At 39.9% G+C, this 15904-nt stretch overlaps 1 protein-coding gene across 1 annotated transcript in view; it reads left to right on the top strand.

The window, feature by feature from the left end:
* The window catches only part of ANKRD55 (ankyrin repeat domain 55), a 697933-nt gene that overhangs the window by 502052 nt on the left and 179977 nt on the right, over positions 1-15904 (top strand). The window lies entirely within an intron of this gene.

Genomic DNA, 15904 nt, shown 5'->3' with positions numbered 1-15904 from the left:
CTGAAATGATGAGGACGAATGCTAAAATGATGTCACTTGGAAAGAAAGGAAAAGCCAATTTCAAGAGATGTTTCTCAGGTGTATTTAAAAGCCTTGTCAAATGATTGGATTGGGGTGAGTGAGGAGTAGAACAGGAAGGAAAATGTCAAGAATGGCAATTGTGTTTTTAACTTGAGAAACCCTGTGTGGTAGGGCCTGTGGTTGAGGTCAGAATATAGAAGGTGGAGATCTATTTCTGTCATGTTATGTTTAAGGTTCCCACATAACAACCAGGCAGAGACCTCTGTTAGAAATTAGTAATAAAAGTTTGAAGTTTGAGAAATAATAAAAATAGTGAATTTGACAGTTGTCAGTAAAGAAATGGTCATTGAAGTAAAAAAGGAACTTGAAAATGAGAATATGTAGAGTAGGTTTTCTCAACTTTGGTGCTATTAACATTTTGGGGTGGCTAGTTGTTTGTAATGCTGGGGGGTGGAGGGCTATCCTGTACATTCTAGGATGTTGAGCAATATCCTTTGCCTCCACCCACTAGATGTCAATGGCTTTTTCCCCTTTTGTCAACAAAGGATATCTCCAGAGATCACCAAAAGCCCTCCCCCAGGTGATGGAGGTGGTCCCTTGTTGAGAACCTCAGGTGCAGAGTAACGATGGTGGAGGGGGAAACTTGGGCAAGTTACGTTCAGTTTCTGAGTGCATTAATTGCAAATAATCGTAGAAGTAACACGGACGTTGTTGTAAGGCATTCTGAAGCAGTCAAATGCTGAGCAAATGCTACTTATTATGATTAGCCAAAGTTGAAAAATCCATGTGTGTTATAGGTGAAATGGTGGGATTTTTGAGAGCCTTTCTTGTTATAGGAGTGGTTTGGGTCATTACAAAGGATACTCATCCATCTTCACTAGTGTCGGCAGTTCCTCCTCACCTTACACACACATGCTTAATTTGAGACGGCAAAGCCAAGGCTCCAAATCCCAGATTGCTTTTACCCAAGGCTGCATTGGCTGTTTAGCTGGATGAAGTATTTCAAGTCCCTCTTGTATTCTCAGCTTCTCAATTCTTTCTGCTCTTCCTCTATCCCCGATAAGGGAAACTGATGCTAATGTCAGACAACATATCCGTGGCTATTCAATAATCTTGATTGTCATAGTTGCTGAATATTAGATTTGTGATATCATATATCTTGGTGTTACTAGGAAATATTTTTAAAAAGGCAAACAAAAACAAAGTCAGACCCGGGGTCCTGGTTTTCAATAGCAATAAATAATTCCCTTTATTCTCGTTCATACTAGGCCTTTTTCCACATACAGTTCAGCTATATCTCAAAGGAGGGGCCTGAGCACCAAATGGCTCCTGTAAATCAAGGAACTTGCTGTAGAAAATGGCATAATCTCTATCTAGAAACTATTCCCCACAGTCTTTCGCCTTGGGGAATAATCATTAGTGAAGCTGGAACACTGCTGTTCTTATTTTAAATCTGTTTCTCCTCTTGGATGTACCTGAAAGTTGTTGGTCTTTCTGTGTGTTTTTCATTTGTCTCTTTATTTTTCTCTCCCCACTTCTCAACCAAATAATTCTCAAGAAGCAAAGATATACTGCCTGGAACTGAGAGTCACTGTTCACTCAGCCAACAAAATCTGGCCTCCGCTAAGGTCGAAGGGAACTGGCTGTGAGTGCCTCAACCTGTTGAACCTGCAAAAGCCCCACCTCCCACACCACTGGACATCACATGGAAAATTCCTGGGCACAGAAGGGTCAGCCTACGGACAAGGAATCAGCCAGCCATGCTCCTCTGGGCACAAGGACCTTGGCGTCTGGCCAACCGCTGTCATTAAAAAGTGGGGGCTTTTCTGTTAGTTTTTTCTTAAGTTCATGTTTCGGGCAGCTTTTTATTATGATGTGATTTTTTCCCCCCAAGGCCAGGCCTCCACCCTCACATCTTTGGTGGAATGTGTTAATAATTTGCTCTAGGGAGATGAAAGCCTCTTTGATACAAGTAGAATAAACACATGGAACACTGCTCAAAGGTCTAATTTCCACAATAGGAGCCAGCCCAGTTTGGGGACTGAGAATTGGATGGAGAGAACAGTCTCATTTCTGAATCACTTTTCTTCCACAGTGTCCCTCCTTCGCCTCTGCAGCTCTTTCCTGACTTGCACAGCTTCAGACAATGCCAGCATGTGCTCTAGGACTCTTCAGACAGTTGGCAGCCAACAAAGGCCATCACTAACTGTTGTAGTAAATCCCTACACAAGTCCTGAAACAGACTGTAAAGACAATTTCCTTCTGGATGGGGTTACATTGTGTGAGCCAAGGATCTTTCAAAGTGCTAAATTAAGACTTGCTTCATGTAATCATAACATATCAGAGTGGAAAAGACATCATTGAGTCCAACCTCTTCATTTTATAGATGAGGATGTAAATGCCAGGAAGATTACATGACTTGTCTAGAATCACAGGTCTTCCAAATCCCAGCATGGATTATCCTGAAGACCTCCACTGTTATAATCCCATGGTTCCCAAGGACTGACAGAAGTCAAAACAAACAAACAAAAACAGACAAACTAAAACCCTTTTCAGGATTTCTCTAATTGCTTCTTTCTGTGCCCATCCCCATTTTGAGGTGCTTCTCCCACCAAATTCTGGGCACCACCTCAGGAACCCATGATCTCTCTAGAAACTCACTCACTTGCTTTGTCTCAGTGGTCTGGCATGCTGGGGGTGTCTTACCCATGGTTCTCTAAAGCCTTCGTTCTACACCCTCAAAGCCCTGTTTTCTGAAGCCAAATGAATTCCCAAAAAGCCATCCCAGCAGAGAGTGAGTCAGTGTACTACCCATCTCAGATCCCAGGCAATTCATGGAAATTCCTCTCCATTCATAGAAATTCATTTGAACGTCCTGAAGCCAGCCTGGAGAAGACTCAAACATGGCTGTGGTTAGTATGTCTTGGTGACCTTTGTACTTGAGGCCCTTTCAAGTTTTGTTTTGATAGTCATTCATTGGTAGGTTTGAGTACTTCAGAGGAGTTGGTTTGAGGGCAAACTCATAGTTTGGTGGAGAGTCCCAGTTAAGGTGTCCAGAGACCAAGGTCCAGGAAATGCTATAAACTATGTTTGACTCTATGAAGCTACATAACCTTCCTGTGCTCTGCCTTCCCAACTATAAAATGGGGATAAAACCTGCTCTAACCATTCTTAGGATTGATGTGAATCCAGTTGGACAATGGATATTAAAGTCGTTCTTTAACTGAATGGAAAAGAGTCTTAATATTTATGGTGGTGTATTTTTCATCTAATAATCTTATGGATTCATAAGCAGTGGATAGATAATCCTACTTATGGTGCCTATTTCATTAATGGGAGACTCCTACTTTAAGCTTCATTCCATGCAGCATGAATTCATGTGTTTTTCTACATTATTATGATGGATTTCCTATGTAAAGGTTTGCAAGATTTTTTTTTCTGAGGCACCCAAATATCCACTTTTCAGCCACTTTGATCCAAAAGTTATTCCATCATTTCTTTTCTAAAACTTGAAACGTGACAGTAATTCTCTTTTCATCCAAATTTTGCAGCTTTGATCTTCATTATCTTAATATTCAAAATATATAGATTTTTTTGATCATCAAAGTCATAAAATGTGTTTTGTCCCAGACACCTCAAGAGATTGAGTTTACTTCTTCAGCGTCTCTGTCAGAGTTTCCTTTGTAGCAATTTCCTTGAGTGTCCTGAGGCCGCATTCCTTAGACGTGTCCTCCTCCCCAACTGCTATCCTCCTTATCCCTCTCCCTCAATGCTGTACGCATAGTCCTTTCTGGAACACAGCGTTCAAGGGTTATTTGAGAAAAATCCCCCTTATTAGCCAATTGTTTAATTCCGTATGGCTTCATTTCATCTCAAAAACAGCATTTAATTTGTGTTTTTAAATTGGCACCCTTTCTAAAGTTGAAATGTCCCTGAGAAAAATTAGCAGTGCTTTTAATCCACTGGGAATTAGTGGCATCTTGCCCCTTAATACTTGGCAGTCATAACAGTTTGAAACTTCTGCCTGAAACTTCTTTCTGAAATCAGTTCCTTGACCATTTATGTTCAACAAAATTGTAATACTTTTTATTCTGTCCCCAAATCATACCCTTGCTGCATGTGCTTTGAGAGTAAACTTCTCGCCTTTCTCAGTTACCCTCATGGAGAAATGACTCACAACATGCTTCTCTTCAGAGCCTCGGAAACCTAGGTGCCAAGGTGCAAATAGGCAGGGAGAACAAAAATAAGTCTTCAGAAGGGCACCAGAAAGAGAGATGGGTAGCTTCTCTTGACTCAACTGTGGAGTTGCCTTTGAAGCACTGGGAAAACAAGTCATTTTTATGTGTGTGCCACCTCTACCTAAGCTGTCTCCTCCAAGCTGCTAAGCAAAATGGTGCGTGGTTTCTAAATCCAACTCGGTGAAACTTAGGCTATCAATTAGTTTGTGATTAATTAGTGATGTCCCACAGAAACAGAGAAATCCCACTGACCTCCAAAGAGGCTGTGTGAATTCATTCTTGCTTTGTAGCTTGCTTAAAAGAGACAAAGCATTCTGTAAAATGTTAACAAGGTCCAGCCTTGGGGATTTACAACTGTTTACCCAGCACTCTTGCTCCCATTGCTTTACGACAGCCTAAATAAAATTTGGGTAAGGTGGAAAAGAAGAGACAGAGCCTAGTGGTGGGGGCCACCTGACTGCTGTATGTCTTGTCGCTTGCCCAAGTCCTGCCCTTGTCTCATCCTCCCCTGACATGATACAATACGAAAATGTCAATATGATGGCCCTAATAATGGTTCCTTTGTGTTTATATCATTGTTTTTCACCCAAAGATCCTTCAGCACATAAACTCACAAAGCCAGGAGCCCATTGACATCTCTAACAGCCTGCTGTGCTTCTGGAACATAGAACACAGCCTTGTTAATTCATATGAGACTCATGACAGAATACATTTTTCTGTGTGTGGCATTGCAGGAGTTAAGTGATTAGTCTGAGACCAGAGAGGGAATAAATTGTGGCAGAATTCAACCTGTTTCACAATAGGCTCTGTCTGTGGAATTATCTTCAGAAGTCACCCTCTGTTAAGCACCAGATAAATTCTGCTGATACTCACTATTAATTGATAACTGGCTGGGACTTTCCACTACGAGAAAATGGCAAAACAATAAGCATTCCTTTGACCTGTACTTTTCTTCTGAATCAAATTAACTTTGGGGCCAGCCCTTTGAGGCAGTGAAGTGCCTTCAGTTGTTAAATATGAATTTATTAAATATCTGATTCCTTTAGGGTGTTATATATGGGAAAACAAAAGTACCTGCATGCAAGAGACTGGGTGTCTCACTGGAAAGAGAAAAGATCCAAATGTGGAAATAATAGTTCCAGGCAGACACAATTAAAGGCCAAAACTAGTCGCTCACTTAATGGGTGTTGTGGGGTCCCCAAGAGAGAAGAATGAATAGGAGCCAAAGAGGTCTGGGAAAATTCACAGAAGAGTGGACACATTTCTGGGATTTAATGAATGATTAAAACTTACACAGTGAGCTGGGGAACACACCAGTGTTCTAGGCGGGAAGCACTACTGAACATACCAGATCTTTACAACTGCCTAAACAAAATGTGGGTAAGGTGAAAAAGAAGAGATAGAGCCTAGTGGTGGGGGTCACCTTACGGCTGGCCTGTGTCCAGGGAACTGGTGATCTGGTCTCTCTCTCAAGTTGGTCAGGGCCTGGGGCACCCTGAGGCTGGCTCACGCTCTTCTCAGCAAGCACTGCCTGCCAACCCAGGGCCCTCGGAGTCTCTGTAGCATCTTCCATCCAAACCTAGCCTCTGCTTCATTATCCTTCATGCTGCCACAGAGGGCCCCAAGAGGCTCACAGACTTTTCACACAGAAACCAAGGCACAAAACCTGAGGGCCTCCACTGCCTGAATACTTTATGCTGCAGACTGGTTTAGCAGCAGCTGGAAGGTTAGTTTCTTTCTGGGATCCTAAGAAAGTGAAGGGCAGCTTTCTTTGCCATCATGTTCCCTCTACCTATTCAAATACCTCCTATGCCACAAAGGTTTTTTGTTTTGTTTTGTTTTTTATCTGACTGTTCTCCGGCCCTTACCCCCTGTCAGGAGCAGGACTCTCCCGTGTGTCCCCTGCATCCTATCACTCTTCCACCATAAAAGAGCAAATTCATGGCCCTACTGTCCTGGAAGAATGATTCTTTTCTACCCCATGGAAAGAACCAATGGAGTATCCAAATCTTCGTTTTTTAAAGGAGAGATATAAATTTTTTTTCTTGAAAATCTACTCTCAAGACAATAGCCTTAAAAATAGGTTCTTTTTTGGACACCAGAGGCTATTACCTGGGTTTTTATAATTGGAAAAGTATATATTTTTAAATCCAACTCCTTCCATTTCCCCACTCCCCAATGAGACCCACATACAAAGATACCACCACTTTTGAGCATGCCTGGTGAAAAGGAGAAAATAAAGAAGTCCAAAAGCAAGAAAATAGCACATTCATATTTTCCAAAGTTTTAAATGACATATGGAAGGAAAGTTAACAAGACTTCTTAATCTAGCCCCAGTGGGATTTCAGAGACATGGAAACTTGGTCTTCATAGTCATCTAAAACACCTAAGTGTTTGTTTTCTGTAACGTGAAAACTACATAGGAAATTATGCAAACCATTTGGAAAGAACACGTTCCTTCTGCAGAATGGGCCCTTTCCTTTCCAGATCTGACTCTTGCTTTTAGCTAACTTGTTTATATTCCAAAACACCTTCAGTCTTAGGAGCACAATAGCCATCAAGACTTATTTTTAGAAAGAACATCACCACCCGATATTCCGAGACTCTTTTCACTCTGCTTTACCAAGAAATCTTATCTATTATATTTAATCTGTCCATGGACAGATGGTCTTGAACACCATATTAGAGGTGTGTGTGTGTGTGTGTGTGTGTGCATGTGTTTAGAGAAGATATTTTATTTTGCTCTGAAGTATGCTTCTGGATTTGTAAACATGTTTACTGAGAGTAAACTTTGTGGTTTCTGCATGTTTATTTTGATTGATTGGCAGAACACAGCAGTTTCTTGAATAGAGCTGGGGAATACGTACTAGCCTTGTATCAAGTGTTGCTCACAGCTCTTTTGCAAGTCATCTCTTTGAACTTCAGAAAATTTGTGTTAAAATATAAGGAGTACTGTGGGTTACTCTGACATAGGAGGTTGATAGTAAAGAGGCTCGTTCATTTATTTTAAAAAGAAAGAGGTAATAATTGGGGCAATTAGAAAGGGAGTTCTACTTCCTTCTTTTTAGTTTTTAAAAAACATGTATATTGTTGTGCCTTTAGTTGGAACTAATACCTTTAGCTGCTTTACCTCTAGTAAGCCTTACAACAACCTGAGGAGGCAGATATTATGCTGCCTCTGCCACTTCCTATTCTCATGACCTTAGGCAAGTCCTTTAAACATGTTTTACCTCAGGTTCTGCACTTGGAAAATGGGGACAAATATTAATACCTTTCTGTAAGGTTGTTGTGAAGATTACATGAGATAATATGTGTAAAGTCTATAGAACAATATCTGGTATAGTGTACCAGCTCAATCAGTGGTAGACATGTTTGCATTATCATTACCATTATTTGTATTACAATGGTTATGTTATAGATCTGAAAGCTAACTCTCAGAGCAGTCAAGGATCCTGCCCAGAATCACATAGCTAGTAAGTGACAGGTCCAAGGTTCAAATCCAGACCCATATGATGTCCAAGTCCATGCTCTACATCGCCCACCACCCTACCCAGCCAACTAGACATGGGCACTGTGCTCTTACAAACACAGAGCTGAAGAATACTCAGTTGACTAGAACTCCTGTCTTATTCAGGAGAGGAATCCTTGCTTATTGGAAAAGAGCTGGACCTTTCTTTTCAAGGGTCAACAGCTTGGGTCACTGCCTCAGAGCAACAGTGCAGAACTGCCTTAATCTTTCTCTGTCTGGCTTACAGCCTCCCTTCTCTTCACCCCACCTCCTGGATGCTGATAAATCAAAGAAATAGCAACAAAATAGAAAGATTAAATAAACATTTCTTTAAGGATCATATAAGAGGGGATTTTTCTTTTTCATTAAACATTTGATAACAACATCTTAGGCTTTTTGATGTTACTTTCCCATGTTTTGGACTGGATGAAAGTATGTGACTCATAGAAATGACCATGGTAGGAAAAGCAAATGAGTCACCTTGCCCAGCCCATCTGGAGCTTCCCATGGCCATGCCCATGGGAGCAGCATCCCTGAGGGCCAATCTAGCCAGCACTTCTCATGCAGCAGTGGGGGCTGCATAAGACAGGGGTTTCTTCAGGAGACATTGGAATCTCAGAAAAGGAGTGAGTCAGGGGAAGTTAAACATCAGAGCCTGAAGGAGTTACCCTGTAACTTTTCCAAAAAAACATTTACTGCTATCAGCTTAGAGGTTTCTTGTCCATGTTTCATCAGTTCCAATTCCCAGGTACACCCCCACAGCAGAACACTCTATCCTCAGTGCAATGCACACTTCAAAGAGTTGCGGTCCATGGTACCCTCCTGCCCTTTTGAGCAAGCTCAAGGCACTTAGATTTGTGTATCTTTCCAACAGATAAATCTCTGTTCCCTTTATTGTTTTTATTGCTCTATTGGAATCTGTCCAGCATGTATCCTTCTGGTACCAAAGTGCCCTGGTTAAGCCCACGCTTCTGGCCTCGTTCTCTGGGAGTTGGAGAGAGAATTGCTACATCCCTCAGCCCACTTTGCCTCAGATCTTTTGAAACTTCCTACTTTTAGTCATCTAGTCAGTGAACCACATTTAAAACCTAAGCTGCTGTCCATTTTTGTGCAACCTGAATCTCTCTCTTGGTGTGCTGTTTCTCTATATCCATGCCTTGTTTTTCTCAGTTCAGACTTTGGTGCCTGGAGACCTTGAACTTGAATCCTGAAGCCCCAATTATTTAGCTTATGGACTTTGGACATGTTGCTCTGTCTGTCTGAGCCTTAGTTTCCTCATCTGGAATAAGAGGATAACGATTCCCATTTCCTAAGCACTGGGTGAGAATTTATAGCTGGGTGATTTAGGACCATACTGGTCCTCTTCAGTGGGCTTCTTGCAGCCCACATCATCCAATAACTTCTTTTCCTCCAGGGACAATTCCCCTTGATAGTCATCCAAGGTGATTAAAAAAAAAAATTCCACTCATTTTCTCTCAGAAGAGATATTTTTTTCTGTCTTTACCAGGATTTGTAATTATGCTCTTTCTTTATTCCCTGATACCGAGGGCTGATTTAAGTCTAAAATTGAACCAGTAGCTTATTCCTCTCATCAGAATCAATAATAAAAATTAAAAACAATGTCAATTCTTCTGTTGGTGTTTTTACAAATCCACTTCAGACTTCTCTCCCTCAGAATTTATGTAACTTCTATATAAATGCAGACATGTGAATTGAAAAGCAATAGAAAAGCTGCCATTACATGCATAAGTAAATATACCAGGAACATTAAAACCCTCAGGTGACTTAAAAAATAATTCTTTAATCTCTGCTCAGTTAAGAAAAAAGCAAACAAAAGAGATAAAGCTCTCAATATAATGTTGTACTTTGATTTTGTGAGTGTTAATTTGCCAAGGTATGTTTTTTTTTTCACCTGTCCAGGGTGTTAAGAGATAATTTCTTTGTAGACAATTTGCCTGATATTTTTTTAATAACAATATTTTTATTATATTATGTTAGTCACCATACGGTACATCCCCAGTTTTTGATGAAAAGTTCCATGATTCATTACTTGTGTATAACACCCAGTGCACCATGCAATACGTGCCCTCCTTACTACCCATCACCAGCCTATCCCATTCTCCCCCCCGAAGCCCTCAGTTTGTTTCCCAGAGTCCATAGTCTGTCATGCTTCATTCCCCCTTCTGATTACCCCCCCTTTCTTTATCCCTTTCTTCCCCTACCGATCTTCCTACTTCTTATGTTCCATAAGTGAGTGAAGCCATATGATAATTGTCTTTCTCTGCTTGACTTATTTCACTTAGCATTATCTCCTCCAGTGCCATCCATGTTGCAGCAAATGTTGAGAAATCGTTCTTTTTGATAGCTGAGTAATATTCCATCGTATATATGGACCACATCTTCTTAATCCAGTCATCTGTTGAAGGGCATCTCGGTTCCTTCCACGATTTAGCTATTGTGGACGATGCTGCTATGAACATTGGGGTGCATATGGCCCTTCTCTTCACTACGACTGTATCTTTGGGGTAAATACCCAGTAGTGCAATTGCTGGATCATAGGGTAGCTCAATTTTTAACTTTTTAAGGGACCTCCACACTGTTTTCCAAAGTGGACAATTTGTCTGATTTTAAGTTTGGTAATCTATTTCCTTCTTTTTAGAATGACAGACAGACTTCTAACCCTCAATTCTTAGATACTTGTGCAGAGTTCTCCAAAGAAACAAAGCAGTTATAACTGTCATTTAAAATTCACCCAACAATCTCCCCTTCAAAGTAGGTTAATATTTCAAATGTCAGTTGTGGAACAATTTCAAATTCAACTGAAAGAACCACAAAGGAACTGTATTGGGATCTCTCTTTTATTTAAGGCTTTTTGTTTGTTTGTTTTTTATAGCTATACACCAAGTCTATCCTACTTCACTCCCCTCCCCCAAATAGCCAATGATCAACAACCATAAAGTAGGTTATATTTCTGTAAACTCTTCTGCTATCAACCCAAGGACTGTTCTGTTGCTTGAGGCCTGCTTTTCTGTAAAGTGCTCTTAGTCCATAAAAAAGATTTTAAAATTATAAGGCCAGCAAGCATTAATCCTAGGAAGAAATAGGAAAACAAAGTTCTCACATTCAACAACCTGTGTTCCTGATAGATTATCGTCCCTATTCAGAATATGAATTACTAAACAAATGATTAGGCTGCAAATAAAATATGTATCTCAATTCTTTCATAATTAGACCATTACTTTTGTGGAGAAAGGGAATTTCAGATAGAGTTGGCTAGTAATTTTCACCATGATTAAAGCAGAGTCTAACAACTGCTGATCCAAATCAGTCTACTGAGGTTCATTGTTGTTATTAACATATTAATGACAAGATATAAAATACCGGAAATATTAAATCATTATGCCAACCAGAGAAAGCAAATGTAAGCCCCTTTGGAGGCCAGGCAGCTGCGTGAGTGAAGCAGGCTGGGGGATGAACTGGAGAGCTGGCCTCTGGGTAAGGGGACGGCTGCTACTTCATTCCAGCCGTTTCATGTCAAGTGGAAATGTAGGTCCAGAAGATCTGTGCGATCTTCTGATTTTTCAAGAGAACCCCAAAATAAGAGTTTTTATTTTAGTGTGAACTCTGCTCATATTTAAATTTTTAAACTAATGTGAATTTTCAAAGGATTCAGTACAAGCCCAAAGGAACCAGAGCTGGGAGTAACATTCAGCTTCCTGGTTGCTAATATGTAATCTTTAATTTAAATTATATGGCAGACACTGGCTGGTTGCTGACTGACCTTGTTTCCTCTCTTTTCTGAGCACAGAGCTAAATTATATTTCTCAGTCTCCCTTACAGTCAGCCCAAAAAAATGTGGGTGGAAGCAATGGCCATCACTACCAGGCTCTGTCTTTCACTCCCTCCCATTTCTCCCTTCTCTGCCAGCCCAGTGCAGAGGATCCAGGATGACCCCAGAGTCCCAGAAGATGGCCTAACCTCCACATGTAAGAAACCCAAATGAAGACCCTCCCCATTCCTCCATCTCAGACAGCCTTGCATTGGACTGTAAGAGCAAGAAATAAACCTTTTTAAAAAGCCCTTGAGATACTGGGGGTTTTACAACATTTAGCTGATCTTGATTAATACAGTTTAAGAATTTCTCCTTAATGTGTCAATAAGGGGGGGGGGGTTGTTAGCCCAATTGGATCTTTAAGCAGTGAAACCTCAAAAATAACGAAACCATTTTTTCATGCTGAAGTGGTACCTAAAGAAGTAATGCTAATATTTTAAGTCCACTTTGTTTTTTTGAGATCATAAATGGGAGTATGTTTTCGTAACTAAACTTTGCTTTCATTAAGAAGCTTTATTGGTAGACATAATAAGCCTTCTCTCTATAAAATGTTCTAGAGCAAAGACAGGGCGAGTTAGAGATGACTGCATTCTGCAACCATATCCTCAAGCCCTTTTCTTCTTCAGGTTATCTTTCACATATTTGGCTGACCTAAAATCCTATCACTTCTTGAATAGCCTGAATAGCCACGTATTGAGTAGAAATTATAGTGCTTCCTCCCTCTCCCTCCTACATTTAGATTTTCTGTCTCCACCTACATAACTCCTATTTTTAGCATTCACCCCAGAGAGAAATACTAATGCATGAGAATGTTTTAACTATTCTTATTTAAAATCATTTCTTCTTTTGGAAACTTGAGTAATTTCTAAATCAGTAAGGAATGCACACAGAGCAAATAGGGGAAATATTGCAGAATGAAGTTTTATGCCCTCTTTGCTTCATTGTCAGAATGAAGAATTCCATTTTCAACAGTCCATTGGAACATAGTAAAAATTAAAGAAAATAGCAAAATAGATTTTGTAATAATGATAGACATTTTCTTTTTTTTTTTTAAAGATTTATTTATTTGTGAGCGAGAGAGAGCAAGAGAGAGTACACTCAGGAGCAGGAGGAGGGACAGAGAAAAGAGAGAGAATCTTGAGTAGACTCCTTGCTGAGTGGCGAGCCCAAGGAGCCCAACACAGGGCTCAATCTCACGACCCCAAGATCACAACCTGAGCCAAAATCAAAAGTTAGACACTCAACTGACTGAGCCACCCAGGCGCCTCAATGATAGGCATTTTCAAATGAATTAGTATACTGGGCATGTACATATATATCTAAATAAAATACTTGCAGAATCAGAAAGTAAACTTTAAAACTCAGTAGTGATGTAGCCCTGTGATTAGATGGGCACCAAATGGGATATTAAGAGAGCAGCATAGAGCAGTAATAATCTTATAATCACCATAAGTCAGACCCTTGGTAGAATGCCACATCTAGCTGTGGTTCACAGTGCAGAAGAAAATGCAGTACTTGCTGAAAGTTTAGAGGAGAATCACAGATCTGATTAAGGGAATGATAACAAGATCTACCTGGAGAAAGAAAACTTAAGCCACAGTTTCCAAGTATATGAAGGGCTTTGCTTCCTTTCTTTGGAGAGGAGGAAAAAAACATACCAGAAAAAACACGGACACAGAAGAGACACAGATGACCAACAGACATCAGAAAGGATGCTTATTACCACCACTAATCATCAGAGAAATTCAAATCAAAACCACAGCTATCACCTCATACTGATCAGAATGGCTAAAATCAAAAAGACAAGAAATAATAAGTGTTGGTGAGGTTGTAGAGATGAGGGAACACTCATATGCTGTTGGTGGGAACGTAAATTGATACAGCCACTATGGAAAACAGCATGGAAGTTCCTAAAAAAAGAAAAAAAAAAAGAAATACCACATGATCCAATAATTTCACTATGGGATATTTACCCCCCAAAAGACAAAAACACTAAATCATACCCCTACGTTTATTACAGCATTATTTAGAATAGCCAAGATATGGAAGCAACCTATGTATCCATCAATAGACAAATGGATAAGGAAGATGTGGTGTGAACACACACACACACACACACACACACACACACTCTCACAATGGAATACGACACAGCCATAAAAAAGGATGAGATCTTGTTATTTCTAACAATATGGCTGGACCTAGTGGGTATTATGCTAGGTGAAATAAGTCAGATAGAGAAAGACAAATACCATATGACTTCACTTATATGTGGAATCTAAAAAAGCAAAAGAAAGTGAAATAAGTCAAGCAGAATAAGACAATTATCATATGGTTTCACTCATGAAATAAGCAGGGAGATAGGTAGGATAAAGAAGGGAAGAATGAAGGGGGGTAAACAGAAGGGGGAATGAACCATGAGAGACTATGGACCCTGGGAAACAAACTGAGGTCTTCAGAGGGAAGGGGGGTGGGGGATTGGGAGAGGCCGGTGATGGGTATTAAGGAGGGCACATGTTGCATGGAGCACTGGGTGTTATACGCAAACAATGAATCATGGAACACTACATGAAGAACTAAGGATGTACTGTATGGTGACTAACATAACATAATAAAAAATTTAAAAAAGTAAAAAACAAAAGAAATGAATAAACAATCAAAAAGCAGAATCAACCTGTAAATACAGAGAACAAATTGATGATTGTTAGAGGGAAAGGGGATTGAAGGATGGGCAAAACGGGTGAAGTGGAGTGGGAGATACAGGCTTCTGGTTATAGAATGAATCAGTCATGGGTAAAAAAGGCACAACATAGGGAATATAGTCAATGATATCGTAATACTGTTGTATGTGACAGATGGTGGCTATGCTTTTTTTTTACATAAGGAGAAGTTGAATCACTATGTTGTACACCCAAAACCAATGTAACATTGTGTGTCAACTATACTGAAATTAAAAAATTTTAAAAAAATTGTTTTTAAGTAGGCTCCATGCCTAGTGTGGAGATGAAGAGTTGGACACTTAACTGACTGAGCCACCCAGGCGCCCGTTTAAAAAGAGGAAGAAAGAAAGAAAGAAAGAAAGAAAGAAAGGAAGGAAGGAAGGAAGGAAGGAAGGAAGGAAGGAAGGAAGGAAGGAGAAAGAAGGAAAGAAAGAAAAAAAGAAAGAAAGAAAGAGAAAGAAAGAAAGAAAGAAAGAAAGAAAGAAAGAAAGAAAGAAAGAGAAAGAAAGAAAAATGGACTCAATTTCCACTTTTTGAAGACTTGAGTTAGGCGGTGGACCAAGCAGTGCTGGGGGAGCATTCCTGTAGCATTCTTGCCCACATTTGAAGAGTATATCTCTGCTAATGTCACTGTACTGCTGTCTGCTCCTCATCCTGCCCACTGCCTAATTTAGATTGTTTATTTCTTTTAGAAATGTGCCTCTCTCCCAAATTTGTAGGCATCATGAAAAGTAAGTTGCCTCCTCATCTATTCAGTATTGACTCCGAGGTGAGCAGAACTGATAACCAAGGCCTGGAAAAAATTAGTGATAATCAAAATAGTGACAAATATTTTGTGATTCCTTACTCTATTTTGTTTATCATCCCAATGAATATCCAGATGACCTTACTAAGTTGGCCTCTAGGTAAGCACTATCATCCTCATTTTACTGATGAGGAAATGGAAGTATGGAGAGGTTAAGTAACTTGCTTAAAGTTATAGAGCGAGCAAAAGTGGAGTTAGGAGTTAAAACCATGCAGTATGGTTTTAAAATCATTTCCTCTTAACTATGAGACCATATTGACAATGCTACATAATTACTGGGAATGGAAAGTGTCAACCACCATTGCATTTTAAGTCATTTGTGAACTAGGCTCATCTCTGCAAGCCGACCTTAAATAAGAGACCCATAGGAGATATAGGTGGCTGAATCATGAAAAAATTCAGTTTTTAGGGCATTGGTTGCCAGTCCTTGGACTGGGTAAAATATGAAGATATGTCCAAGAAGATCTAGATCAGTTTCTGAATACTGGGAAATGACTTGAGAATGACAAAGATCAGAGACAAAGCATGAACCAAACCAAAACTGAGTATATTATACATAATTTTGGTACTATCAGATGGACAGGCAAAGCTTTATAAATCTTTATGTCCTTGATTATTCTGCTTTTGGTTTTCATAGCTTTTAGAAGTCTTTTGCCAATTAGAAATAAGAAATTTCATCAATTAACTGGCTTGTTTTGAGGCTAAGGGGTAGAAGACCCTAGATGATGCATGAGGTAAAAGGAACAATAGAAAGAAGAGTATTTTGGTTTTGCCCACGCT

Source organism: Ailuropoda melanoleuca, chromosome 3 (genome assembly GCF_002007445.2).
Source record: "Ailuropoda melanoleuca isolate Jingjing chromosome 3, ASM200744v2, whole genome shotgun sequence".
In the NCBI taxonomy this organism is placed as follows: domain Eukaryota; kingdom Metazoa; phylum Chordata; class Mammalia; order Carnivora; family Ursidae; genus Ailuropoda; species Ailuropoda melanoleuca.
Note: the sequence above shows the minus strand (reverse complement) of the source record. Positions and strands in the feature narration are given on the sequence as shown.